Genomic DNA, 26,526 nt, shown 5'->3' on the forward strand with positions numbered 1-26,526 from the left:
TAAAATCTTGCCCTTAGAGGCTACAGAGGAATGTAGACAGGTTAAGTGAGTGTGCAAAAATTGGCAGAAGGAATATGACATAGGAAAATGTAATGTTATGCACTGTGGTAGGAAGAATAAAGGAGCTGAATATTATTTAAATGGAGAAAGACTGTAGTACAGCAGGATTTTGAAATTCCCGTGTTTAAATCACCAAAAGCTCACATGCAAGTTCAGCAAGTAATCGGGAAGGCAAATGGAATGTTGGCCTTTATTTCAAAGGGAGTGAAGTATAAAATAGGGGAGTCTTGCTAAAACTATACAAGGCACTAATTAGACTACACCTGGAATACTCTGAACAGTTTAGGTCCCTTTATCTAATGAAAGATGTATTGGTATTGGAGACAATCCAGAGAAGGTTCACTAGGTTGTTCCCAGGTATGGAAGGGTTTTCTAGGAGGAGAGGTTGAGTTGGTTGGGCCTTACTCATTGGAGTTTAAAAAAATGAGAATCAACCTTATTAAGACACATAGTATTTTCAGGGGGCTTGACAGATTGGATGATGAGGGATCGTTTTGCCCTTGTGGGAGAGTTAGGACCAGCATGCATAGTGTCAGAGTAAGGGGGTCACCCATTTAAGATAGAGATGGGAAGGGATTTCTTCTTGGAGGGTAGTGAATCTGTGGAATTCTTTACCATTGAGGATTGTAGAGCTGGGTTGTCAAGTATGTTCACAGCTGAGATAGATAGATTTTTAATCAGTAAGGGAATCAAGGGTTATGGGGATAAGGCAGGAAAGTGGAGGTGGAGATTGAAGATTGTCATGTAAGACCATAAGACATAGGAACAGAGGTAGGTTATTTGGCCTATTGAGTCTGCTCTGCCCATTCAATGAGATCACGGCTGATATGATGTAATCCTCAACTCCACATCCCCATAATTTGATCCCTAATATCTGATCAATCATAATCTCATTGAGTAGCAGAGCAGACTCGACGGGCCAAGTCGCCTACTTCTGCTCCTCGTCTTATGGTCTTGTAGTCTATGGATTCAGGAGCAAAATGGGAAAGCACTGCTTCGTACTAAAGGTAGTAGAAATTTGAAACTCGCTTCCCCAGTAAAAGTGTATGTGTTTGTGCGTGTGCATTTTTGTGGGTGTCCTTTACTATGCAACTTCCATTGATCCCCATCTCTAAATGCATTCCATTTCATTTCTTTATCCTAATAAAGTAATCCGAACATGGCTTTGCTCCAGTCTTTGGCAGCTGCTCCAGCTCTACATGCTCTCTACTGTTAATAGCCCTTTATGCATCACTCTCTGAGTGGAATCTTAATCTCATGGAAGAGCATTGGCACCTTCTAACAATCCTGACTCCAGTAGTCTCCAAGTGCTGCTCATCTGCACAATCTTTCGAGAAGAGGCTAATGAACAGGTCCCCTCTGGAAATCCTGTCTACTTAGGGATTGTGGTTGACTTAGAGGTGGGACGCTCATTTGGAGAGTCCAAGGCTGTGGACAGATGGTGGCCAAACTGGGACAGTCGGACAGTGCAGAAGAAGGTGATGGACAATGATAGTGTATCAAATTGGGGGTACTTTCTGAAGATTTTTTAAACATTTGAAAGTAAGCAAGGTCACAGCTGCCAAGCCATTGGTGTGGAGGGAGAGCCCCTCCAGAGGATGATCTGTGCCCACAGCTGTGATCCTCTGGCACCCATTGCTCTGGGAGTGGAGAGTTACATGAAACTATGTTGTCTGCCAGACTTGCCACCAGGACCCCATCTCCAGAAACCTTCCAGGCTTTGCCCTGAGCAGAGGTTCCATCCATCACAGGGAAAATCCTGGCAGCATCCTGAGTGCCCAGTTAATTGCATTTAATTAGTTATCTGCTGCTGCTAGAGGTTTAACCAGTGTTGGATAGACCCCGCCCAGATCGTTCTGGAGTGAAAACATATTGGGAAGCTGCCTGACGCAAGATTTCCTATTTTGCTCTAGGTCACAACTCCAGGTCCGTCTCATTGGGATTTGATCCACTGACTTCTTGCTTGGATGCAGTTTAATAGGTGTAAATCACTTTATAGACCATTTTGTAAATGACTATAATTCATGTGCCAGCCTAAACAGCTGACCATTCAAACGTGGGAAGGTCTAATCCTCTCTTTAGCTGATCTCCACTTCCATCTATTCTGATGAAAAGTCACAGATCTGAAACATTGGGCTGCATTTTATGTGTAAGGGCTACTTGCAATTAAAGAGGCAAAGAGCACACAGCCAAAGTATCCAGAGAGGCAGAGGGCTGGAGAGTGTTCAAGGATCCTAACGGAGCTGTTAGAACCTGTGAGCATTTAAATAGTTAAGAAATAGCCTCTTGAATTGAAAAAGCCCGAGGGTAGGTCTGTAGAGTTAAAAGGTGTCCAGGAAGGACTTGAGGAATTTAAAACAGGCCAAGAATGTGACCTGGGAATTTAGTTAGTAGATATGCTTTTTGCCGATTTAAACAGAAACCAGGGGAGTTCCAAGACATGGAAGGAGACAGTGATGAGGTGGCTCACTCACTCCTTTGAAGAGCTACAAAGTAATATAGCAGAGGCCAAACATCCACTTGGAGATGGTAGTGTTCCAGGAAATGTGGAAAAGGTTAGGGGAACACAAATTAGGAGAACAGAGAGTGCCAATGAACAATGTGCAGTTTGATTGATAGCTTCATGGCAAATTAAAATGGGGAACAAGGAAATTCCCAAGCAGGGAATCGCGGGGGTGATGCCTCACTTAGCTGAAAACCAACAGAGTATGGCAGGAGCCAACTCTCCACCTGAGGGCAGTAGGGTCCCAGAGCATGAGAGACAGGCTAGAGGAAACCTCTCTCCTAAAACAAAAGAACAGAAAATCCACCCAAAAGTAGGCAAAACTGTGGAAACCACAAGGGGTACACCAGTGAAGTCTGTGCAGAGTTACCCAGTGCTAAATCTAATAAGAAAATGTTGGTACTAAACCAGAGAGTCAAGTTAGAGTCCATTAAAGGGAACGTAGTAGAAGTGAGTTCCAAAACTATACAAAGGCTTAATTTCAAGTTACAACCCACTGCCACCACAGGAATCAGATTTGTCTAGGAGAAAAAGGTGATCTGCCCCAAAGTAAATAGAACTTGTGGATATCACAATCAAAAAAGGTGGGAACTCCATGCAGAGTTAAGCACTGAGAAACCCAGCAAATAACAAACCAAGCTTTATACCTCAACCAGAATTGTATTGATGAAAAGCTCACTAAAACTAAATTACTGGACCAGAAGCCCTAAAGGAAGTGAAAGCCAAAATACAAACCTGTAAACTCTTTTTAATTAGACTAGTAAAGGTACAAAAAAGGGTTTGAGCCATTGAATTCGTACAGAGGTAGGCAAAAAATTAAGTGTGATAAAAACAACTCAACCCACCAGCTAAACAACTTTGCAGAGTAATAGCCTGTGGTAACTTGGCCACAAAAATGTAGTCGAAAACGTTGTGATATTCAATCTTTTTTAGTGATCAATCTTTATTATAACACCTCTTGCAATCTTACTGGATCCAGCATGAGGCTGATTTTAAAGTGTAAATTTATGGTATCGTGGATTTAAATATTATTAGTAAGCCTGGGACACTATCGTCCTGGCTCATGTGCTTTAATGGACTCGCCGATGAAGGTCCTCCGTGGCAAGGATCATATATGGTCCCCATTAACGGGGACTTGATGTAATGGCCTCGCCAGTAGGACCAGAGGCTATTGAAGCCCCCCAGGTGGTTGGGAAGAGGTGGGCAGTGCCAACCTGGCATCCTAACACTGGGCATTGGGGATGGGGGCAGGGCCTAATGTTGGGGCAAATGGGGGGAGCTGCGCACTCTGCAATGGGGATGGGCAGGGAGCAGAGCTGCGCACTCTGCAGCTGGCGATCAGTGGGGCGCACTGAGCTTGGGGAGTGGCGGGGGGTGGCAGTGGGTGGGGGCGATTGGCGAGAAGCCAGCAATCGCTGGATGGGATGGTGGGTGATATCCGGGGCGGGACAGCTGTGCTTCAGAAGTTGCCTCTTTTCTGTTGCGCAGAACAGAGAGATCTGTACATGCATGATTGTGCCCTTTACCGTGAGTGGTTGGCTTCTCAGCGAGTTTATGTCCTGCCACCTCCCCTGTCTGGCAGGAAACAGAATGTACATCATCTTTTCTACAAAGTGGCGTAAGATTGCATTTTCAAACTTGCACAAAAAACAGATCTGAAATTCTCCCGTTTTCACGCTCGTTCAGCATTTACAATTTTCTTGGTAAGATTGCCCCTATGGTTTGCAGATATAGGGCCCGATTTTACTATTGTGTTGTGCAAAAACGTGGTAAAGTCGGACGTGAGGCCATTAACGCGATCTGCATCCACGTCCGTGCAGATGCTCACTTAGCCGAGACCTGGGAATGGTCGCAATCCGATTCATGTCCGAAATGGGTGCAACAGTGATTTAAATGCATTTGCGTGCATTTAAATTGAATTAATGAACTGCCCATCCAACTGTATCAGCATTTCCACCTTTACCACTGTGTTCGCCAATCCGGAATCGGGCCAAAATGGACATGCTAAATAAAAGTTTGTTTCGGGCAGTTGAGCTGCTGAAGAGGTGAGTTCAGAGCTTCCAACAGCTGTCTGATTCAGATCGATGGTAGAGGGAGGAGGAGGAGGAGGCGGGCCAGATCATTCTCTGGTGAGGGGGGTGACAGAGGCCTGATCATTGTCTGATTGGGGGGGAGAGGGAGGTGGGTCAGATGTACCTGGGGGCGGGGTGGGGAGGGAGGCCAAATCATTCTCTGGAGAAGGGGGAGAGGAGAGAGGCCAGATCATTTTCTGGGGAGGGAGGTGGTGGGGGTGCGTGAGGCCAGATCATTCTTTGCGGGGTGGGAGGGGAGGAGAAGGAGGCCAGATCGTTCTCGGGGGAGGGGGCAGGGTGGGGGGGGGCAGTGAGGCCAGATTGTTCTCTGGTTTGGGGGGGGGATGGGGAAGAGGGCAATAGGTAAAATGTATCTCTGTTGTGGGGGGGCAGGCCAGATGGATCTCTGGTGGGGGAGAGGGGGGAAGGGGTCAGGGGGTGTGCTGCCACTCTGTGAAGGGGATGGGGGCAGTCTGGGTAGCAGGGGATGGGTGGATAAGGGCGAAAGTTATGTTGTAGGGGTGGAGATGAAGCCTGTGGTGACCATCGCTCCCGAACCACTTTATCCGCTTTTTGCAGCCTGGGAGCAATGTGACATGGGCGCGCTTTTTCAGTTTTTTTTCTTACTGCGCTTGCGCAGGTCAGAGCTTTGAGCAATTCAGGCATGCTATGCCCTGCCCATAGCACGATTTAGATTCGCCATTTTTTTCAGGCTAAGTGCTTATGGGAGCGCCTGGAAACAGATTTTCAACTCTGATCTGAATTGTGCCCAGCACTTAGAATGAAAATGGTAAAATCGGGCCCACAGATTCAAATAGGTTCTCTGCTCTGCATCAGAATATAAAACTGAAAGTAAAACTGAAAGTAAAACAGCAGTCTCTGCAAGCACCCGAATGACATCCCCCTCAAATCATGTGATGAGATCTTAAAGCAACCGGCAGCCACTTTTAAATGTACAGCAGAATGAATCTCATTTCCTTTCTTTAGTGAGGGAAGTTTCATGAAAGTGCGTGACAAATTCCCCAAATGACTAGTGGTAATTTGAACTTTTTAAGGAAGACTTGTGCTTTATAAAGAAATTAGTAAAGACACTGACCAATAAATAACTAATACTGCAAAATGATCACTTTTTGGAAAATTCTAAGTGGATCATACGGAAGATCTGCTTGGGAAAACATGGATTTTGCATCGGAAGAGGTGTCAAGGCCCACTTGTGGCACAGAAGTTAGCATCGTTGCCTCACAAAGCCTGGGTTCGATTGGGTCACTGTCTGTGCAGAGTCTGCATATTGTCCCCGTGTCTGCGTGTGTTTCCTTCAGATGCTCAGGTTTCTCCCGCAGTCTGAAAAACTTGCTGGTTAGGTGCATTGGCCTTGCTAAATTCTCCCTCGGTGTACCTGAACAGGTGCCACCGGAGTGTGATGACAAGGGGATTTTCACAGTAACTTCATTGCAGTGTTTAATATAAGCCTACTTGTTATAAGAATAAAAAACAAACATTCACTTGTGGGACATGGGCTTCGCTGACTGGCCGGCATTTATTGCCCATCCATAGTTGCCCTTGGAGGGCAATTAAGAGGCAACCACATTGCTGTGGCTCTGAAGTCAGTTGTAGGCCAGACCAGGTAAGGACGGCAGATTTACCTTCCTAAAAGATATTAATGAAGAAAATGGGTTTTTGCAACCATTGACAATGATTTCATGGTCATTTGTAGATACTTAATTCTAAATTATAGAAACATGTGAAAGAAAAATATGGAACATACAAAAAAGTCTGGACTTATCTCCTGGGTTTGACAGTGGAGACTGTTTCAAACATCTCATCCAACATCCAAAGACAGCCATCTCCTATTGCTCTCTCAGACTGAAATAAATTCTGAGATTAATGCAAGACATGTCTATTTCGCCGACCAAGAATACGCTGGGAAAATGGGTTAAAAACTGGCTGACAGCCAGTGAGAAACAGAAGAACAAAGAAGCAAGAAGGCTTTTTCTCTCTTTTGTTGAAGGCAGGTTGTCTAGTGGTACAAGCAGAAAGAAACAGGATGGCCTTTTCAGTTACCTCTGCAGAGAGAATAAGCTCACCTCTCCCTCTGGGGACAAGCCAACAAGTGTCTCCAATAGACTGCAAAACCAACTAAAGCAGCTCCAAAGTTAACCAGCGTTTGGTCATCTGGGACTATGGTGACTTTATCTTTATCTCAAATGTACCTTAGGAATGGAAGGAATTTTATGGGAAAAAAAGCAAGAGACATAGTGATGGGTGTTTGATTTCCACATTCACTTCCTTACATATTTCAAAAGGTAGAAGTTCACAAAAGAGAACAAGAAATTTTACAGTTGCATGAGAGAAGATATTCAAGATGGAAGAAAGGTCATCTGTTAGCTGACAAACTTTGACTTGCATCCTGAGCTGAAGAGCCTTCGCAGAGAAAGAAGCAGTAATTGAATTATGGACGGACTGGAACATTATACAGATTGAGGATTGTTGACTGGAAGGGACATGTTTGCCTTTTCTGAAGGCAGCCGTAGCAATGAATCAAATGTAGCAGTTCCATCTGGGATTAGAGGAGATAAGTGATTCTGGGTTTAAGTTTCAGCTCATTTTCATTCCATGGTACCTGAACTTAGTAAACATATTACCCTAAAATAAATGTTTGCCTGTAGTATTGTGTAGCAATGAAGTGTAGGATAAACAATCTCCTTGACAATGGTGGTTTCTTTCATTTAAAAAAGTGCCACAAATGCCCAACAGGTCTGTAACAACTGTGGAGAGAAAAAGAGAGTTAAATGGGCAGAACGTTTCCAGGTAAGTGGAGATGGGTTCTGTGAAGTATGAGTGAATAAATCCCCAGACATTGAATTTGGGTCAGAACTCCTAAACTATTTCTCCCTCTTCTGGCTTTTCTTTGTGGGTTTTGAGTCCAGAGGAGAGGTGTCTGGCAGGAAAGCAATTATAAAAGCAAATTAAAAGCCTTTTTATATCTGGTCTCCTTCTTTCTAAAACAGCAGGTACTTTCCAAACTTTATGGACCCGATTTTACCAAAAATTCGCGCCCGTTTAAATCGACTTAATGAACCGCGCGCCCAACTCCAGCACCAAATCCCACTTTACCATCTTCAGATCCTTTCGGATCCGCACTGCTATCCACCTGCAGAATAAAAATCCGAAGCGGATTCCTATTCTGCAGGGAAACCGCCAAAGCCAATCCTCCTCGAAACACCCTTTGCAGACCTCCCACTAACCACCCCAGCAGACCCGCCCCCCGTGATCTGAACCCCCTGGAAGGTAGACCCCCCTCAGCAGACCTCCCCTCCTGCGATCAGACCCCCCACCCTGGGAGGCAGGCTCCCCCTTGGCAAAGCACACCCCCAACCTACCTTAATTGCTGCTGTCCCTCCACCATCCTTTTGACCTGCACTCGCATTCCAATGATTATCTTGTAAATTGAGTTTGTGCATATATGCCTTGTTTGTGAACACAATTTTCACTCACCTGATGAAGGGGCAGTACTTCGAAAGCTTGTGGCTTGTGCTACCGATGCTAGAGAGCACTAGACAGAGCACAAAACAAAAATAAAACTGCTTGTTGCAACTCTACACCTCACGTCCTTTCAGGAAAAGAAGGAAAAGGAACATCCTGGTATGCTGTTGGTATTGCAGTCACAGACCTGCTTGCCCAAGAAGCTGCAGTTGCCTGATCCAGGCAAGTCTCACATGACAAGTGCATGGCATCTGAAGAGAGGAAGAATCCCTGCAAAGAGGACTTTGGGTTTTTTTGCCATGTAAAACTAGTAATATGCACAGTTTGTTTTCCCCACCAGTAAAACACAATATAACTACTATAAATGTTTTTTGATTTCCAAAATAAAATCATTTTTCATTAACTTGGAGGTGCACAGAATAAATTAGTAGCTGGTCAAAAACTCAGGATGTCTCCAGTAAGTATTGTTAAACTTAAGCTGATTACTCCTGACAAGCTCTGTTATTAAGTTCTAACTGATTGAATTTGTGTGTTGTGTCTATGCCCATCAATCTTGTTTAATATAGTGGCTACAGAGAGTAGTTACTTCAGCTTGATTTGTTGAAAGTAAAATCGACCAAACTGGCACACAAAGCATTTTTCCAAGAAGATTACTATCAGGAGACACTCCTAAAGCTTATCAACCAAGTATTTTTCGGGATGATCAGAGAGTTGCCACAAGAGGAGCTGCCATTAGTGTCGGAGACAAGAAGAACTTTGGATTTAGTGGATGCTAAAATGAGTGGTCACTTCATAAACTTGACCACTTTACAGCACATCGTCACCTATACAATCTCTTCCTTTAAGGAGAAGGCATTTGCAAATATTTTTTCCAAGGGCATTTCGAATTCATGGAGGTGATTTAAGGATCAAGTGCTCCAGATTGACCCACCGTTTATGTTGTCATACCTTATTCATACCTGGGCCAATCATGAACATGAATTGTCACTGAGGAAGAACTTGGCTGACAATGTGAGCGATAAATGAATGGTGGTATATGGAGGATATAATTTCTAACAATGCACCAAAGGTATTCCTGACCAACTGTTTGCTTTCACTGAAAACATTGGGCAGAGTTTTATCAGCTCGCCCTGCCCATCAATGGGAACAGTGAGCAGGTAAAATCACATGAAAGCTAGGAAACCAGGATCACATCTGATTTCTCAATTTTACGAGACCTGGATTTCCGACGCTGTCAGCCTTGCACCAGAAATGGGCAAGACGCTGATTAATTTATTTAAATTTATGGAAATGTTGACTTGCATCTGTTTAGCGAGCCTGGCACTCAATTGTCTGGGCTCGCTTACCTTTATGACCTTGCTGGGAGAAGTTTTTTTCCAGTCATGTTGTCTTGCCGGTAGAACTGGAGACCATTAAGCCCCCTGCCAAGGCCGAGGACAAGGTGGGGAGTGCCCCTTGGGCAGTGCCAGACTCGCAACGCCACCCTGGCACATTGGCCATGCCCACTGGGCACCTGGGCCATGCCCACTGGGCTGTGCCAGTGGTGTGGGGCCTGTGTGAGCAGTGTCAGGGGCAGGGCCAATGGGGGCAGGCCAACGGGGGAAGGAGGTCCACTGCCAATCTGCTGTGATCGGTGGGATAGGGAGAGGGGATCATGATTGGTCTGGACAGCAAGGCTCCATCTTGAGCTGTGGGTGCCCGCGATTGTGGCCGGGGGGGAGGGGTGGGTGGTTGCTATTTGAGATTGCCTGCAGTAGCAGGGGCCTGACAGCTCTCTCCTGCCACTGTTAATGTGCATGTCTAGCATCAAGAGCTCTGCAAATGCACAATACCTCTTTGTCTGGTGAGTTAAGTCCTGTCCACAGACTCTCTGGCTAGAAACTGATTAGCCCAAAATTTCGGAGACATAGTGCATAAGATTGGGTGTGAAAACTCACCCAAAAAATGATCTGGAACTCCCTCATTTCAGACTCGCTGGACACTTAGAAAAAACCTTGTAAAATTTTACCTATTGCCTCTCTATGTGTCCAAAACTAAAATATCTATCATGTTTAAAAAAAACATTTAATACAGTGCCACCTGGTTTAGTGTATGGTAAGTTACATTTAATTAAGTTTAAGTTCTCCTTTTGTTCTCTCCCCTCCAAAGTTCATCAACTGTCACCTTTGGAAGAGATGGACCCATGAAATAGAGAGAATTGGAGACAAAATCCAGTTCATGGTTAGAGCAGGAGGTGGCACTGATACAATTATCAATATCCCAGAAAAAGAGAAAGATGGAATGAGTAGGTGCTGGATGGGGATCCTCAGCTGAGGGAAAAGGAAGGCAAACCAGTGTGCTGATGTAGAAGATTGCATCATTGGAACAGATGCGACAGAGAAACTGGGAGAATGGAATGAAGCCCAGGCCTCGGAGTTTGGTGATTTCACATGAGAGTGCATGGTACCTGAAGAGAGGGAGAATCCCTGCAAAGAGGGCCTTGTTTTTTTTTGACATGTAAAACTAGTAGTATGCATAGTTTGTTTTCCCCACCAGTTAAAACTTGGATTATCATTGTCACCTGATAAACTGGGCTGAGGGTTGCCTCCTACCCGATGTTGTATTCTCTCCTCTTTGGATTGTCCTGAGTGATTTATGTAGCTCAGACAGTCGAGCTAGCTGAATTGTTTTGTTCTGAATAAGATCATCTTTAGCTTGTCAGAAGTGAAAGAGTGAATCATCTGCAGCACCCACCATGATTCTGTCTCAGATGAGCTCACAAATCTCTTGTGCTATTCTGTAGAGGTCATTTGATGAAGGAGTCAGTAATTTCCCCAGGCAGTTGGACTGTCTTATTGAATTCAACACTTTCTAATATTTTATTGGATCTTAAATTGCAATGAATGTCAAAGGATTTTGAAACCTTCTCAAATTTGACGGATGACTCATCTAGATCTTGTCATCTGCAGTTTGTCCTATTGAGTAAAATAGCGTGTTTACTTGTTCCACTTCTGATTTGTTACTTAAAACAGAAGCAGTACAGTATTTTAAAAATGCTGTGCTCCAAAAATTACAATCTTGTTACTTTTCTAGAACTTGGGTGAGTCTCAGTTGAGTTGTAACCATGGAATTATTATCCATGCTGAAGATTTAAAAAACGTGGATATAACTTTAAGAACTTACAGGCTTCCAAGATGGTATTGCCATTCACTTCAGAACAATGTCATTTCCCGTGCGTTCTGGATTTGGTGCACTTCACAAAATGGCAGCAGCATGCTTCAGGAAGAAGGATTTTTGATAATTACTACATGGTTCAGCAGTCTGGTTTATTCAGCAGTGTTACATTGTGAGTACCAAGGTGTTTAAATAATTCACAGATTTGCTGTTTAAGAATTCAAATAGTTGCATGGTTCCTGAGAGTTGAGTAAATTAATTATTAATTTTAATATGTTAAGGCTTGAAGTCGGGGATCAGAATTAGTGATTCATTTCATTCAAATAATTTTGACTGAATTTGTAAACGTTTTGGCATTAATATCATTGTTATCCTGGTGGTTAATGGTTGGACATATTTTCTCTTCTTCCATGGGATTGGTGTCAGCCAGGACTGGCTGCAGCATGGTGTTAAGAGGATTTAGATCACCCTTGCAGGCTGTGAACTCTAAAGCTAAAGCTGGGCTTCCAAAGGAGATTGTATAAAGCCTTCTGCTGCATTAAAATTCTACATTTAGCTTCGAGACTCTTTGGAGTTTTGCTGGTGAATTTTCTCATTATCTGTTATTTTAATTGGATGCTTCTTTCAATTCAGAATCCATCAAAATTGTTATTTTTCTTAGTCTTTCAACATTTCTATAAGAATGAGGGTGTTTGAGCTGCCACCATTTTGAGATGATGCTAGTTGCAGAATGTGTCTATTAAAGAAGTCTTCATAGTCTTCTGGATGTTAACAGCAAGTCTAGGTCATGTGCCTTCTTACATCATTGTGTGGGCTATACTATATTGTATAGTTTCATATTAATCGTGTATATACCAAACCCTTATACTACAATGTTCAGCAGGGATGTGGAACTATCCTCACGAATACATCGCTGAAAGCAGCTTAATGATCTAATCAGAGAAGTAACAATGAAAGCACTTATACATTTAACTACATCCTGATACAAGTATCATGTCAAGTCCCTTACTCTGTTAGCTCAAGCCTATTCCAGTACTTCATTCCCACACCACCTTACTTCATAGGTGCACCAATCCCTCTTTGTGTTTTCTCACTTCCCCATCTGTCTATCCACCACTGACATTTTCTGTTCTTTTAATGTAAGTTGCACTTCTCCCTTACAGTCATCCTCAACAAATGTTGTCCATTCATGTGTTCAACACATTGAATTGCTCTTCTTCATAGGTCTGCTCCTCATCCTTGAAGGAGAAAAAAGCATAGAATACCAGGGAGAAGCAGAGAATCATAGGTGTTCCTCCAGCAATCTTGCAGTTAACGTCTGCAGAGGAAGAGATACTGGAGATCAATGGAGCCAGGTGTGTTTAGCCATCAGAAATATGGATCTGAGAGTCTCCCACCTACCTCTTGACAGAATTAAATATCACACAGCCACATGACATTCAACACTCACTTATGTTGCCTTGATGTCAGAAACTGAAATATGATTGTGTGCAGAATGATCAATTACAATTTTCTTACCTTACAAATTCTAATTTCTGTCTTCAATCTCTTACAAGGCCATAAAGAGTCCAACAAGAGGACAACGATGATAGATACTCAGAGGAGGTGATACACTCTGAGAGGACATCATCACCTGCACAAATACTCATACTATGGGGGGACCAGTAAGGAAGATGGTTGGGTTTTGTCTGGTGATTTGTACAGTACAAGTGAGCAAGAGTAAACAATGACGACAGAGACAGTAGTGGAGGGTCCATATCAGAGGGCACGGGATGCTTCAAGCTCTGCTCAGCAGAATGCAGATCGAGATCCTTGTGGGCCATTGATGAGAGGATATTGCTGAAGCAGCAGGTAAGAATATACAATGGACTGGCAGAGTTTCCAGCTATACTGCACACTTGTAGAAGGATTACAGGAATTTGGCTCAGGCATAAGTGGCAAGGAGATATTTTGAGATGATATTATGGTCCATGGAAAGAGTTGTCGCTTTCACGGAGCATAAAACTTTGCAATCAAACTAGTGATTGCAGACATTCATCAAATACTTTTACATACGAGGTGTTGGAATTAGGAGAAGGAGTAAGCCAATCCACCCTTCAAGCCTATTGTGCCATTTTGAGAGATCATGGCTGGTCTGATTGTGGCCTCAACTCTACTTGCCTATACCATTTGAATCCCTTGTCAATCAAGAATCTAATTTAACCTCAAAAATATTTAATGACCCAACCTCCATTGCTCTCTGAGGAAAAGAATTCCATGGACCAATGATCCCCAAAGAGAAAAAGTTTTCCTTATCTCCATCTTAAATGGGAGACTCCTTAGGTTTAAACTGTGTCCCCTATTTCTAGTTTCTCCCAAAAGGGAAAACATCCTCCTAGCATCCACCCTGTCAAGATCTCTCAGGATCTTGTCTTTCAATCGCATCACCTCTCATTACACGCACAACTTTTCCTCATAAGCTAAGTCCCTCATCTCAGGAATCAGTCAGGTGAACCGTTTCTAAACTGTTCCTAATTATTATTAGTCTGCTTCAAGATACAATAAGATCAGAGAGGGGAACTGCCATAGGTAACTTCCTGTGAACCATGTGCACGCTTGCATTATTATCTTTCTGTGGTCGTATACAGGTTATATACTATTGGAATAGAAGTCCTTGCAGTTCAGAAACATTCCTGGGTGATCGAGGAATTTCTTGATTGCCACCTGTTTATGGCAACCAGCACCTCTGTGGGAAGCCATTTAGAGCCACGAACTGAGCACTCGCTCATTCTGACTGGAATCATTGGTGACAAAGTTACACAATTGTCAGCTCAGATAAACATGGGATAAGTCACCTGCGTGATGCATTTTTGAGCATTTGGCATTCTGCAATTGTTACTGTTTGATCCCTGGAAGGAGCCAATGAAGTTAAGGCTGGAGGTCACTTTGACAGCCAATTATAAAGTGTGGCCACTGAGTCCACTTAGAACAGCTTTTTTTAAACAGATATTTTTGTAAATGTCTGCCATTGGTTTACAGGACAGCCAGAGCCTCTGACACACTAGCATTCACCCATAAGCTGGATAGTGATCCTCTGCCTGTACACCTTGTTTTGCAGATATTACCTCCTAAGAACTACACCTCTCTACTTATCCTCACTTTCATGTAGAGCAGCAGATCAGTGATGAAAAGATTGTTGTTGCTTCTGTTGGTGTTACTTGTGCTATTGATGCTTCATGACATCTTGATCCTCATCTGTGGTTTAAGATAATATAGCATAACTGGCACCCATACTGTTCTCAGAGGTGCACTGTCCAAAAGCAAAGTAAGTAATACCTCAAGCAGTGAAAGTCACCTCCAAAATAGTGTAAGTCAGCTATACAGTAGTGAAAGTAACTTCTCAGGACTACTACTATGAGCAAAAAACCTTGTAGATAATTTAGAAAGAAAATAATAGTGAGGTTCCAGTTCTCAAGGGAATTTCTGCATTTCATTTCTTCAGCCACCTCACATAACATTCTGTTATCACCTTACTTTCACTAGCAAGTTCCTGGAAGCGGACAAAATACATGCAGCCACAGTTGAATCACAAAATCCATGTTAGCATCACTCTTAATAAACTATTAACTACATTGAAATTAACAATCCATCTCTCTCAAGGGACTGCTCCCACACAGGCCAACATACTGCAGTTAAATGTGGGACTTGGTGAATTAGAGCAGCCTCTGGTGCACTGGCAAGCTCAGTAATTTTAATGGTTGCACCCTCCCTCCCCACTGCCCCCCGAATCAAACTCATTCACTCCCGCAAATGTCATCCATTCATTCCTTTTTATCATCTTCACTGATGGCTTTCATGCAAATATATTTAGTTTGCCAGTTCCAGTAAGAATGTATAAAAGCAGGTCATCACACAAATCATCCATAAATTTAATTGATTCAAACATTCCTGCTGGCTAAATTTGACTCAAGTAGATTATTTGTGCCATCTAACTGCTGGATGTTTATACAAGGTTGAAGGAAATTAAATGCATTTTGGATAAATGTCAGTTGGATTTCAGCATGGTTATTACCCTGGTAGTATCGAGATGAATAATTTCCACAACATCATTGATATAAATGTCACGACTGCATTAGACCTATGCCAAACAATTGATTTTGAGTTAACATTTGAATGTTCCTATTTTCCTCTCTTCAAATTATTTGCACATTATCTGTTGTTTGCTCTACACAGATCCTTGTGAAAGGTTTATTTTTACCCAATGATTATTGGAGCAGATACAAGTTTATTCTGGGTTGAAGTCCTGAAATTGGCTGTTGACCTTTCATTGCACCACCATGCCACCTCTGAATTTCTTCCTGATAGTTGCCCTGACATGTGTTTTCAAGGGTTTGAAAGCCAGCCTTAGCCATGTGTTACATTGAGTTACAAGCTCCTCACATTAACTCCAGATAAAAGTTTCAATTGTACTGATGCCTGCTGTGTAAATACTACAGATATCACTTCAGATGGGAACCTGTAAACTGACAATTGGTGATGGATCATAGTGCACAATTGGTGATGGAATGTGCAACACTATCAAGACTACTGTGCTTTTTATTATGCAAGGGAATAAGTGTTTGACATTCTACTTCATTAAATCACGTGACTGATTCCTTTATTAATGCCGAGAAAGCATCCTTAGTTTCATAACTTGTCCCATAAATTTGAAATAATGGGCATAATTTTATGGCCCCACCCGCCCGTCTTGGGAGTGGACTGGCAAGTGGGGGAGTTACTCAAAATCACGTGCCAGGTGGTACCATGTACCTGTTACCCACCTGTAGTTGTTGGTATTTTACTAGCGGCCGGCAGTGCCCATGACATGCGGTGCTTGTTGTGGCATGGGTTCCCTCCTGTTCGGGAACCATGCATCCAACAGAGCCCTCAATTCATGCTATTCCCCACATGAGCTTCTTACTACCTTGCCTTCCCAATTACAGCTCCCCATACAACACTCCAAGTCCATCAAAACCTTGCAACACTTTCTAATTCAGCTCCAACAACCATCATCTTTGGGGACTGGCTGCAGTACAAGTAATGGCCACTGCTCCCACTTACACTTTTTTCATTACTGAAGTCAACCCTCCTCAGCCATGAGTAAACTTGAATTACTTATTCACAGACTTGAATTGTTGGCTCTATTGTCTCTCCACAGATGTTGTTGGACTTGCTGAAATTTGCCAGCATTTTTGTTGTTTCAGATTCCTGTATCCACATTATTCTGCTTTTATATAACCCCAGCTCTACTGGCTCCAATGAAAACTCCATTACTCCTTTGGGTTACAAGATGGGGTGGGAGGATGGTGCTTGGGGTTGATGGGAGAGAAAGGGAGAGAATGAGAGAGCAAGAGAGTCAGTAAAGTTATTCAACCAAGGCCCTCAGTCTTTTTCAGCAACTCCTGTCCCCATGGACCTGGATGCTGGCAACTGACACCATTCCCGATGCCATGCGCCACCTCTGTAGGCTGCCAACTGCTGCTGCATCATTACCATGGCGGGCATGGAGAACATATGAGTGGCTGTGAAGAGGTCCCCATCAGGAATCCTTGAAGCATAGACATGAGCACAAGGGAGGTGATGGCCTAGTGGTATTGTCATTAGACTATTAATACAGAAACTCACCTTATGTTCTGAGGAGCCAGGTTCGAATTCCATGATGGCTGATGGTGGAATTTGAAATCAGTAAAAAATACCTGGAATTAAGAATCTACTGATGACCATGAAACCATTGTTGATTGTTTGATAAAATCCATCTGGCTCACTACTGTTCTTTAGGGAAGGAAATCTGCTGTTCTTATCTGGTGTGGCCTACATGTGACTCCAGAGCCACAGCAATATGGTTGACTCTCAACTGTCCTCAGGTAACTAGGGATGGACAGTAAATGCTGGCCAGTCAGCAATGCCCATATCCCAAAAATTAATTTTAAAAAACCTATCTGGATGCAGTGGCTCCCAGGAATGGTTTGCATTTCAGACAGACGGGGAGAAGCACCCTCGCGACAGTCACGAGATGGTTTGCCGGATCTATGCAGTGTGAGAGCTGTGTTAACACCAGCTAAGCTCCTTTGATTAGGGCAGCAGCGACCACACTAGTTCTTGATTCTGTTTGTGGGGCCTGGGATGGAATGTCTGCAGTCAGCCACAGAGCCTGCCTAGCAGGCAGATGAAGGGTAATCATAGTGACATCAGTGGGATTGGAAGATGACCTCATATGCAACCCCATGTGGCAGTCTTTCAGTGGCCTGGGTAATGTATGCAACATGAGCCCCAAGCCCTGACATGAGGACCCTCATGCTGGTACGAGCCCACCCAAACTCCTATACTCATGCAAGTCTCCCATCCTGTATCCTAGCAGTGCCCCCCCCCCCCACCCCCATCCTCACACATGCGTATTGCAGAAGTTGGTTCTCAGTGGTATTCACCTCCAAGCTTTCCTTCATTACTGTTGTGCATGAACCACACTTTTATAGTGCAGTAGTGATTCAAGCCAGCCTAAAGTCACGCAAGAGAGGTGGGAAACATTCAGAAGGAGGGACATGCATGCCAACTTCTCTAATGATATTGAAATTTATTCAAATTCGTGCCACTCGGTTTGTGTCAGTAAAAAGGGGCTGGGAAAATAACAAACCATTTTGTGCTAGGCACGAATCAGATTTTTAACATCTCACCAGCTTGCCACGCTTATTGGGTGTGGCACGTTGGTAAGATTGTGTCCCATGTGTTGGCATACAGTTTTTAGTTGTGCGTCTTTCTTATCAGGGATTCTCATTTTGCTGCTTAAAGATACAAATCTGTATATGCCAGGATATATAAGTTAGGCATTGTGAACTGCATTTGTCCTTTTAAAAATATAACCTTTTAAAACTCTTTAAGCTCTTATTTATAGGAAGATAACTTTGTTACCTTTATAACCCTTCGTTATAGTAGTATTTCTTGATCCTTCACAGTGCTGCCTCACAGTTTTTGATGGTTATTTGTTCTCAAATATTAATCTACTATATAAGTAGAAGTTGTTGTTAATCCTTGATTACTTGATTTTGTATACCTTCCGTTTGTGTAATAAATAACCAATCTTTCTTACCTGCAATTTCACTTGTTTTCTTCTAATAGTGTTTTCTAATATTCTTCATTACCACTCCAACACCCTATTTCATCATGTAGTGGATAAATTTTGCATCAACAACTCTCTTTTCCAAAGCGATTATGCAAACTAATCTGATACGTGTAATCTCCTTAGATATATAATATGGCAAAATAAGCTAATTGCATCATCCTTATTGCTTCCTTTGGCACTTTTGTTAAATTTGACACCTTTGTGTGTATTTCTTCGTTATGTATCAATTGGAAAATGTTGGCTGCCTCATGATCACCAGGATCCATTAATGGTTGCCATGCCTACACACTGCTCACAGGAGTGGACAGTGTCCAGTCACACATAATAGTAATTGAAGCCTTCACACCATTTCCTTATTCATGCTCTAATTGTCTGCTTTTGCATTGCTTGTGCTCTCATTCTGTACCCCTTTGAACGATTAATGATTGATTGAGCAGCAGGTGCATTCTGACCAGTTCCTCAATTGTTTATCATTTGTCGGGTACCTAATTAATGCAGTGAAAGGACATAGAACCACAATATGAACAAATAAAAGTTGAGCAATGTACAAGAAACGAACCACAATCCTGACTAAAATATTGAATGACTAGAATGTAGAACAGAAAAAATCAACACTTAGAACAACCCCTTTTCTTAATTTCTAGAGTCTTTACCCTTTGTGACACGTTACACTGCTGCCTTTCCTACTTTTCATTTCCTCATAATGAAGATTACCATGCGTGGCAATATTTAGTCTCTTTTGAGGGCAGCATTGGAAAGTTGTCATTGCCCACTTCAGTGAGCTGCTGAGTATACATTGGTGTCCCATTCTTAACATTTCTCATGATACTCTTAATCCTTAATACTCCTGCAAATAAAACAAAGTTGCCAAAATACATTACAATAGTGCTCCAGAATGTAGTTAGTAAATTTTTGGGGAGATTTTCTGCTTCAGAACAGCTGACATGTACCAACAACACCAATTGGGATTTTGTGAATTTGTGATATTTCCCCTCCCTAATAATTTAAAATGCACAATTTCCTGACTTCTAACCACAGCCTATCTTTAGAATGCAGACATGGAATGTCTCTCACAATTTCAACCACCCAGTGTAGCTAATTTAGTTCAAATGTTTACAAATGCATGATTCAGTTAAATTCATTGCCCTGCTAGGATCAGTCTGTTTCACATTGTGGTTTAAATTACTTATATCGCTAATATTCTTTCAGCACACTGGCACCCATTTTTGATGTCACATCATCTCATTGTAGGACTGAACGTGGTGTTCCAACTGGGTCAGAGATAGATTGAATTGATGTGCAGTCCTAAAACTGAAATGTTGGTAACAGTTCTCTTTTGAAAGTTGAACTGAAATTGTAGATTGCATCCTAACCAATGAGGGGAAAGTATGAACTACAATGCAAAATCTAGGAACATTAAGAAAAAGAATCGGCTATTCAGCCACTTCAAGCCATCCTATTACAATTTAGCTGACCTTTACCCCAGCTCCATTTACCCACCTTTGTTCCATATCCTTTGATTCCTTTCTTCTTCTCCTCCAGGTAGCATCTTCAGTTATTTCAGAGTTGCTGAAGTATAGCTTATGCTGTACTTCAGCAACTATTCAGTGAAATCACTGAAGGGCGACACAAAGGTAGACACCCTCAAGTCTACTTCAGCCAGACCAGGAATTGAACTGTTTAGCCAACAACGTTAACTGCCCTCCCTTGATTCCCTTTGCTAAAAGAAAAATCTCAGTCTTGAACGTTCTGATTGTTTCAGCATCTGTGGACATTTTGGAGGTGAGTATTCCAATTCACTACCAATCCACTACCATCATGCTTTCATTGTCACTGCTTTATTATGCTCATTAAAGGGTTATCCAAGTAAACATAAACTAATGAGTTTCAAAATAACAGTAGACAAGCCTTACTGTCTAGTAACATAATACAGCAGGAACTCAAAAAAAAATCAACTTGTTACCAGTCAATTCTACAAAAGCAATGAAGAAGTGTGTGGCACAGACCCATGGTTAGATGAAGTTTACAGTAACAGTTCAAAACCAAAGGGGGTCAGTCTGGGGCACAGTTGACAAGTGAGAAAGTATAGAATCAAGATAGTGCATTTACCTCTCCTGTGTCTGACATTTTCTAACTTATTCTCATTCCTATATCCATGCTAGCATAATTCTTACTACAAAGGCCTCCTATTTCGTCCCAGTATTTGGTCTCATTATGATGTAAGTTTTAAAACGGCGTACCTACTTTATAGAATAAAGTACCTTATCGAGTTTTTTGAAAAGGTGACCAAAGAGGTGGATAAGGGTAAGGCAGTTGACGTGGTGTATATGGATTTTAGCAAAGCGTTTGATAAGGTTCCCCATGGTAGGCTATTGCAGAAAATGCAGATGCATGGGATTGAGGGTGATTTAGCAGTTTGGGTCAGGAATTGGCTAGCTGATAGAAGACAGAGGGTGGTGGTTGATGGGAAATACTCAACCTGGAGTTTCAAGTGGTGTACCTCAAGGATCTGTTTTGGGGCCACTGCTGTTTGTCATTTTTATAAATGACCTAGATGACGGTGTAGAAGGATAGATTAGTAAATTTGCTGACGACACCAAAGTCAGAGGAGTTGTAGACAGTGAGGATGGATGTTACAGTTTGCAGAGGGACATAGATAAGATGCAGAGCTGGGCCGAGAGGTGGCAGATGGAGTTTAATACGGAAAAGTGTGAGGTGATTCACTTTGGTAAGAATAACAGGAGTACAGAATTTAGGGCTAATGGAAGGACTCTTAGTAGTGTTGACGAGCAGAGAGATCTCGGTGTACATGTGCATAGCTCCCTGAAAGTTGGCGCCCAGGTTGATAAGGTTGTTAAGAAGACGTACGGTGTGTTAGCTTTTATTGGTAGAGGGATTGAATTTCGGAGCCGTGAGGTCATGTTACAACTGTACGAAAATCTGGTGCGGCCGCACTTGGAGTATTGTGTACAGTTCTGGTCGCCGCATTATAAGAAAGATAATATGAACATAAGAAATAGGAGCAGGAGTAGGCCATCTGGCCCTTCGAGCCTGCCCCGCCATTCAATAAGATCATGGCTGATCTGTCGTGGCTCAGTTCAACATTCCCGCCCTCTCCCCATAACCCTTAATCCCCTCTCTTATCAAAAACCCATCAACCCGCGTCTTAAAAATATTTAGCGAGGCAGCCTCCACCACTTCAACAGGCAGAGAATTCCAGAGATTCACCACCCTTTGAGTGAAGAAGTTACATAAAACATAAGAAATAGGAGCAGGAGTAGGCCATCTAGCCCTTCGAGCCTGCCCCACCATTCAATAAGATCATGGCTGATCTGTCGCTGCTCAGTTCCACTTTCCTGCCCTCTCCCCATAACCCTTAATCCCCTCTCTTATCAAAAACCCATCAACCTGCGTCTTAAAAATATTTAGCGAGGCAGCCTCCACCACTTCAACGGGCAGAGAATTCCAGAGATTCACCACCCTTTGAGTGAAGAAGTTCCTCCTCAACTCCGTTCTAATCCACCCCCCTTTTATCTTGAGGCTGTGCCCCCTAGTCCTACTGTCTTTTTTGAGCGGGAAGAGTCTCTCCACCTCTATCCTATCCATCCCATTCATCATCTTATACGTCTCAATGAGATCTCCCCTCATTCTTCTAAACTCTAACGAGTACAAGCCCAGTTTATTCAGCCTCTCCTCATAGCTCAACCCCCTCAACTCCGGTATCAGCCTAGTAAACCTCCTCTGCATTCCCTCCAAGGCCAAAATATCTTTGCGCAGGTGCGGCGCCCAAAACTGCACACAGTACTCCAGCTGCGGCCTCACCAATGCCCTATACAGCCACAGCAAGACCTCCCTACTTTTATATTCAATCCCCCTCGCTATGAAGGCCAGCATCCCATTCGCCTTCCTGACCACCTGCTGCACCTGCAGATGTGGAGGCATTGGAAAGGGTGCAGAGGAGGTTTACCAGGATGTTGCCTGGTATGGTGGGAAGGTCTTATGAGGAAAGGCTGAGGGACTTGAGGTTATTTTCATTGGAGAGAAGAAGGTTATGAGGTGACCTGATTGAGGCATACAAGATGATCAAAGGATTGGATAGGGTGGACAGTGAGAGCCTTTTACCTCGGATGGTGATGGCTAACACAAGAGGACATAGCTTTAAATTAAGGGATGGTAATTATAGGACGGATGTCAGAGGTAGGTTTTTCGCTCAGAGGGTAGTAAGGTCATGGAATGCCCTGCCTGCAGCAGTTGTGGACTCGCCAACTTTAAGGGCGTTCAAATGGTCAGTGGATAGGCATATGGATAACATTGGAATAGTTTAGGTCAGAGAGTCATTAGATTGGTTCCACTGGTCGGCGCAACATCGAGGGCCGAAGGGCCTGTACTGCGCTGTAATGTTTTATGTTCTATGTTCTAATATTTTGATAGGGTGTGTTATAAAAATGGTATGATTCAAGTACTAGAATTTGAACTCTTGAAAATCAATTCTAACCATAGAGGTTTCAATTTGTATAATTTGTTACAATTGTTTTCTCTCTAATGCAATATTCCAACCAACAGTGATAAAGAAGATCTGAGTTCCTGCATTCAGAAGTCTCTTTATATAATTAATAATGAACTTGAAAATATCAAGGTGATTGTTTAATACAGCCATTGATCACTGTATAGCTGAATAACTGTCCATTTCTCCCATGTCCCCTGTTTAATGCCAGCCCATGTCTAGTACAAATTGATAAGGGACATGGCAATTATAAAATCTGGGTCAAAAGGATGGATATCAGTTCTTTACTGCTAGTCCGTGTAGATTTTAAGCAATGGAAAGAAACCATGGAAGAACCGTTTGTTCCACTTCACAACGAATTGCATGAACTACTTCATTGGCAAAAAATAATTTAGTATTATAATTGGCCCTTGCTAGTTTCTATCTATCTAAGCTTCAGCTTATCTTGTAACTGGAATGTTTCAAACCACTTTAATAAATAGTTGTAAGATTGTGGCCGGGTACTATTCAGTTACTTTAAGCTCTTGTTACATCTGGTAATTCTGAAACACGGCAGAGCTGAACAATCTTAATTGGTATGGGAAGATGTTGTGCTATAGAAGCTGGCTAAAAGAGGACTTCAGTGTTCAGTGAAAGATCCATTTTCTCAAATGCTTTGATGAAGAAGTCAACAATGGTCTGGACCTCAGTCTTCAAATGAGGACACACACAAATGTAGATTCTGTGCTAACTTTAAACCTACTTTCACTTAGACACAGCTGGGATTTTTTTAGGGGTTAAGACCTGCAAATAGGGGCTCGCTTTGGATTCCAACCAACATAGTGTACTTTAGGTACTCCCACAGGGATTTTCAAAGCTGCAGCAAATTAAAGGTCTACGAGCAGGGTCACCATCAAATCAGGGAGGGCAGGTGAGCTCCCAAAGCTGAACAGTCAATGGGAGGCCCTCCCACTTAAAGCAGGTTGCCATTGCCAGGTTTACATCATGCCAGCCTGTGCCAAAGGCAGTGCTGGGGCAGATGCCAGTGAGAGCCTTATGGGAGTAGGGTGGCAGGGGGGTGGGTGGTACATGATGGATTCATTTCTTTGTGGTGGTGATTTCGAGTGGATGGGGGAGCTGGGGATGCCAACAATGCCTATGTCAGTGGGGGGTTTGGCGGTAAGGTTACGTTGTTCAGAGAAAGGGGTGTTCCTGCACTACCTTTTGAGGGAAAGGAATGGTTCTAATGTTCAGAGTAAAGGGGAGTAGTTGCCGGCATTGACTGTTGCAGGAGTGGGGGCGGGTGAGGGAAGGAGTCCGATGTTCAGGAGGAAGGCCTGAGAGGGAATGGCGGAAAGTTGCCAGCACTGATTGTTGTGGGGGGGTGGGGGGTTGAGTCTGATATCTGGGGGGAAGGTAGTGCTGGCAAGGACTGTTGGTGGGTGGGATGGATCTGGGGAGAACAGGGAGGCGCCTTCTCCAACCAGAGGATTAGAGTGAATGCTGACTCCAATCAGTAGGGAGGAAGGGTGGGGGGAATGCCAGGTCTTTTCATGGGGCGAGTGTTGGGTAAAGCCCTGAGGGGGGTGGGGGAGGGAGGTCATTGTTTGTTCTGTTCAGGGCTCTCATTAAACACGATGCCTCAATTGCATCAATCACCTTTTATTTTTGTGACAGTGTAGTAAGATTTGGAGAGAAACACACTGTTTTTCTCACCAGAACAAATGCTCTGCCATTTATTTGGTAAGATTTTGCTGTAATCTTACTGTAACATTATCAGTACTTCTCAATTCTAAACATAACAAATTATTGATCATAAAAATTGTGGAAATATACTATAGTCAAAATAATTAGATAGAAATGTACTTAGCCCAAAAATGCATGCTAGGAGCTGTGATGTTTTATTGTAACGTTACTGTAATACATTAAACATTCTTGGAATAATATTTCTCCATTCCAGCATTTCCTACAATATATTAGTCATTTTTAGAATTTGTTTTATGAATGGAACTGTTATAGTTTGATATGAGGAAAACTAGGTGGACAATATTTGTTACCCATTCTTAGGTGGTCCAAGGTCATTAGGAGTTAACCATTTTGTATGGGATTGGAGTCACATGCAAGCCAGATTGGGTGGAGGTGTTTTGTAAAGACTATTACTTAGGTTTTTATGACAATCCAGCAGTTTTCATGGCCATTTTATACTCTACAAATTACTAGATGTCTGAATTGCTATACAGCTTGTCATGGTATGCCTTTAATTCATGCTGTCTGAACCAGGATCATAAACATAAGCTACTCTGCATTTTAATAATACGATGAATAACTGATGTGAAAAATATTGTTATTGGATTGGCATACCATGAAAAATGTGCTCATTTTGAACAACTTACTCCTTGATAGTTATAATGATTTATCAAAAGTAATCAGCACTAATGCTTACAAAATTGAGAAACTTGACAGCACAATTTTAACAAATAAGGTGAAGTAGGTTTGGATGCATGTGGGGCGAGGAGTTCAGTCCCTTAAAATGAACTTTGAGTTGTGATACTGCATCATCCTTTCCAGTTTCACCTAGGGCAGATTTATAGGTGAGTGGGAGCCACGTTGGTGCCTTCAGGTGTCATTGTCATACAAATAGATCATTACCTTCCTTTTGAACCAACCATTCTGGCTTTAACAACCAGGGCATTTGTTTCTGAGCTGTCAGCAACTTGCCAGGGTCATCTTCAGTGAAGTGACAGATTGTGAAGCTTTTGAACAGTGAAACTGAAAAGCTCCAGCCAGGCCCAAGTGTTCTCAACTTCCCATGAGAACACGCTCTTACTACTTGACAAGTGATTGCTAACTTCTTGGAAGTCGCTTCATCTATCTTGACTTCACTGACTTTGAGCTGCACTTTCCCACTGTCAGCCTTTATCACAGCATGGGAGCAGTTTATGTAGCTCTACTTGATGAGGGAAAGGAGGAACATCAACAGCAGCAGTGGGAATCTTCTCCTTAACTACTCCACACAACAGAGGGAATAGATACAGAAATACAGCCCCAGAAGGGCAAGAAACCTAACAAAGGTTCCACAGGTAGAGAAGTAACTTTCTAGAATTGTGCCTCAGGATGCTCAGTCTCCCACAACTGCTCACTGATAACATATGACTTCCTTCCCTGGAAATCAGACGAGCATATGTTACCAGTCACCATTAAGGGTGGATTAAGAATTGAAAATTCCACCCAACTGCTAAAGTCAGTTGTAATCATTATACACAGCAGCTGGAAATCAGTGTCCAAGTGTTCTTCCTAAACCAAAGAGTGAGCGACACAGTGGTTAGCACTACTGCCCCAAAGTTCCAAGAACCTGGGTTTGATTATTGGCTTGGAGGACTGTCTGTGTGGAGTTTGCACATTCTCCCTGTGTCTGCATGGATTTCCTCGGATGTTCTGGTTTCCTCCCACAGTCCAAAGATGTGTGCGCTAGGTGCATTGACTACGCTAAATTGCTCCTTAGGGCCCGATTTTACCATCAGGTTGTGCTCTTTTCAGGCACAGTAAAGTCGGGCGTGAGGTGAGCAGTGTGATTGCATGCATTTAAATTGACTTACTGGGCTGCACATCCAACCTTACCGGCACTTTCCCCTTTACC

The 26,526-nt window shown here is 42.8% G+C and overlaps 1 protein-coding gene and 1 pseudogene across 1 annotated transcript in view; both read left to right on the top strand.

Moving 5' to 3' along the window:
• nalf1b (NALCN channel auxiliary factor 1b) overlaps nt 1-26,526 on the top strand; it is an 828,435-nt gene that overhangs the window by 410,769 nt on the left and 391,140 nt on the right. The window lies entirely within an intron of this gene.
• LOC145349356 (cytochrome b-c1 complex subunit 8 pseudogene) lies at nt 8,896-9,144 on the top strand (annotated as a pseudogene).

The sequence above is a fragment of the Carcharhinus amblyrhynchos genome, chromosome 10 (assembly GCF_965287045.1).
Source record: "Carcharhinus amblyrhynchos chromosome 10, sCarAmb.v2.hapA, whole genome shotgun sequence".
Lineage (NCBI taxonomy): Eukaryota > Metazoa > Chordata > Chondrichthyes > Carcharhiniformes > Carcharhinidae > Carcharhinus > Carcharhinus amblyrhynchos.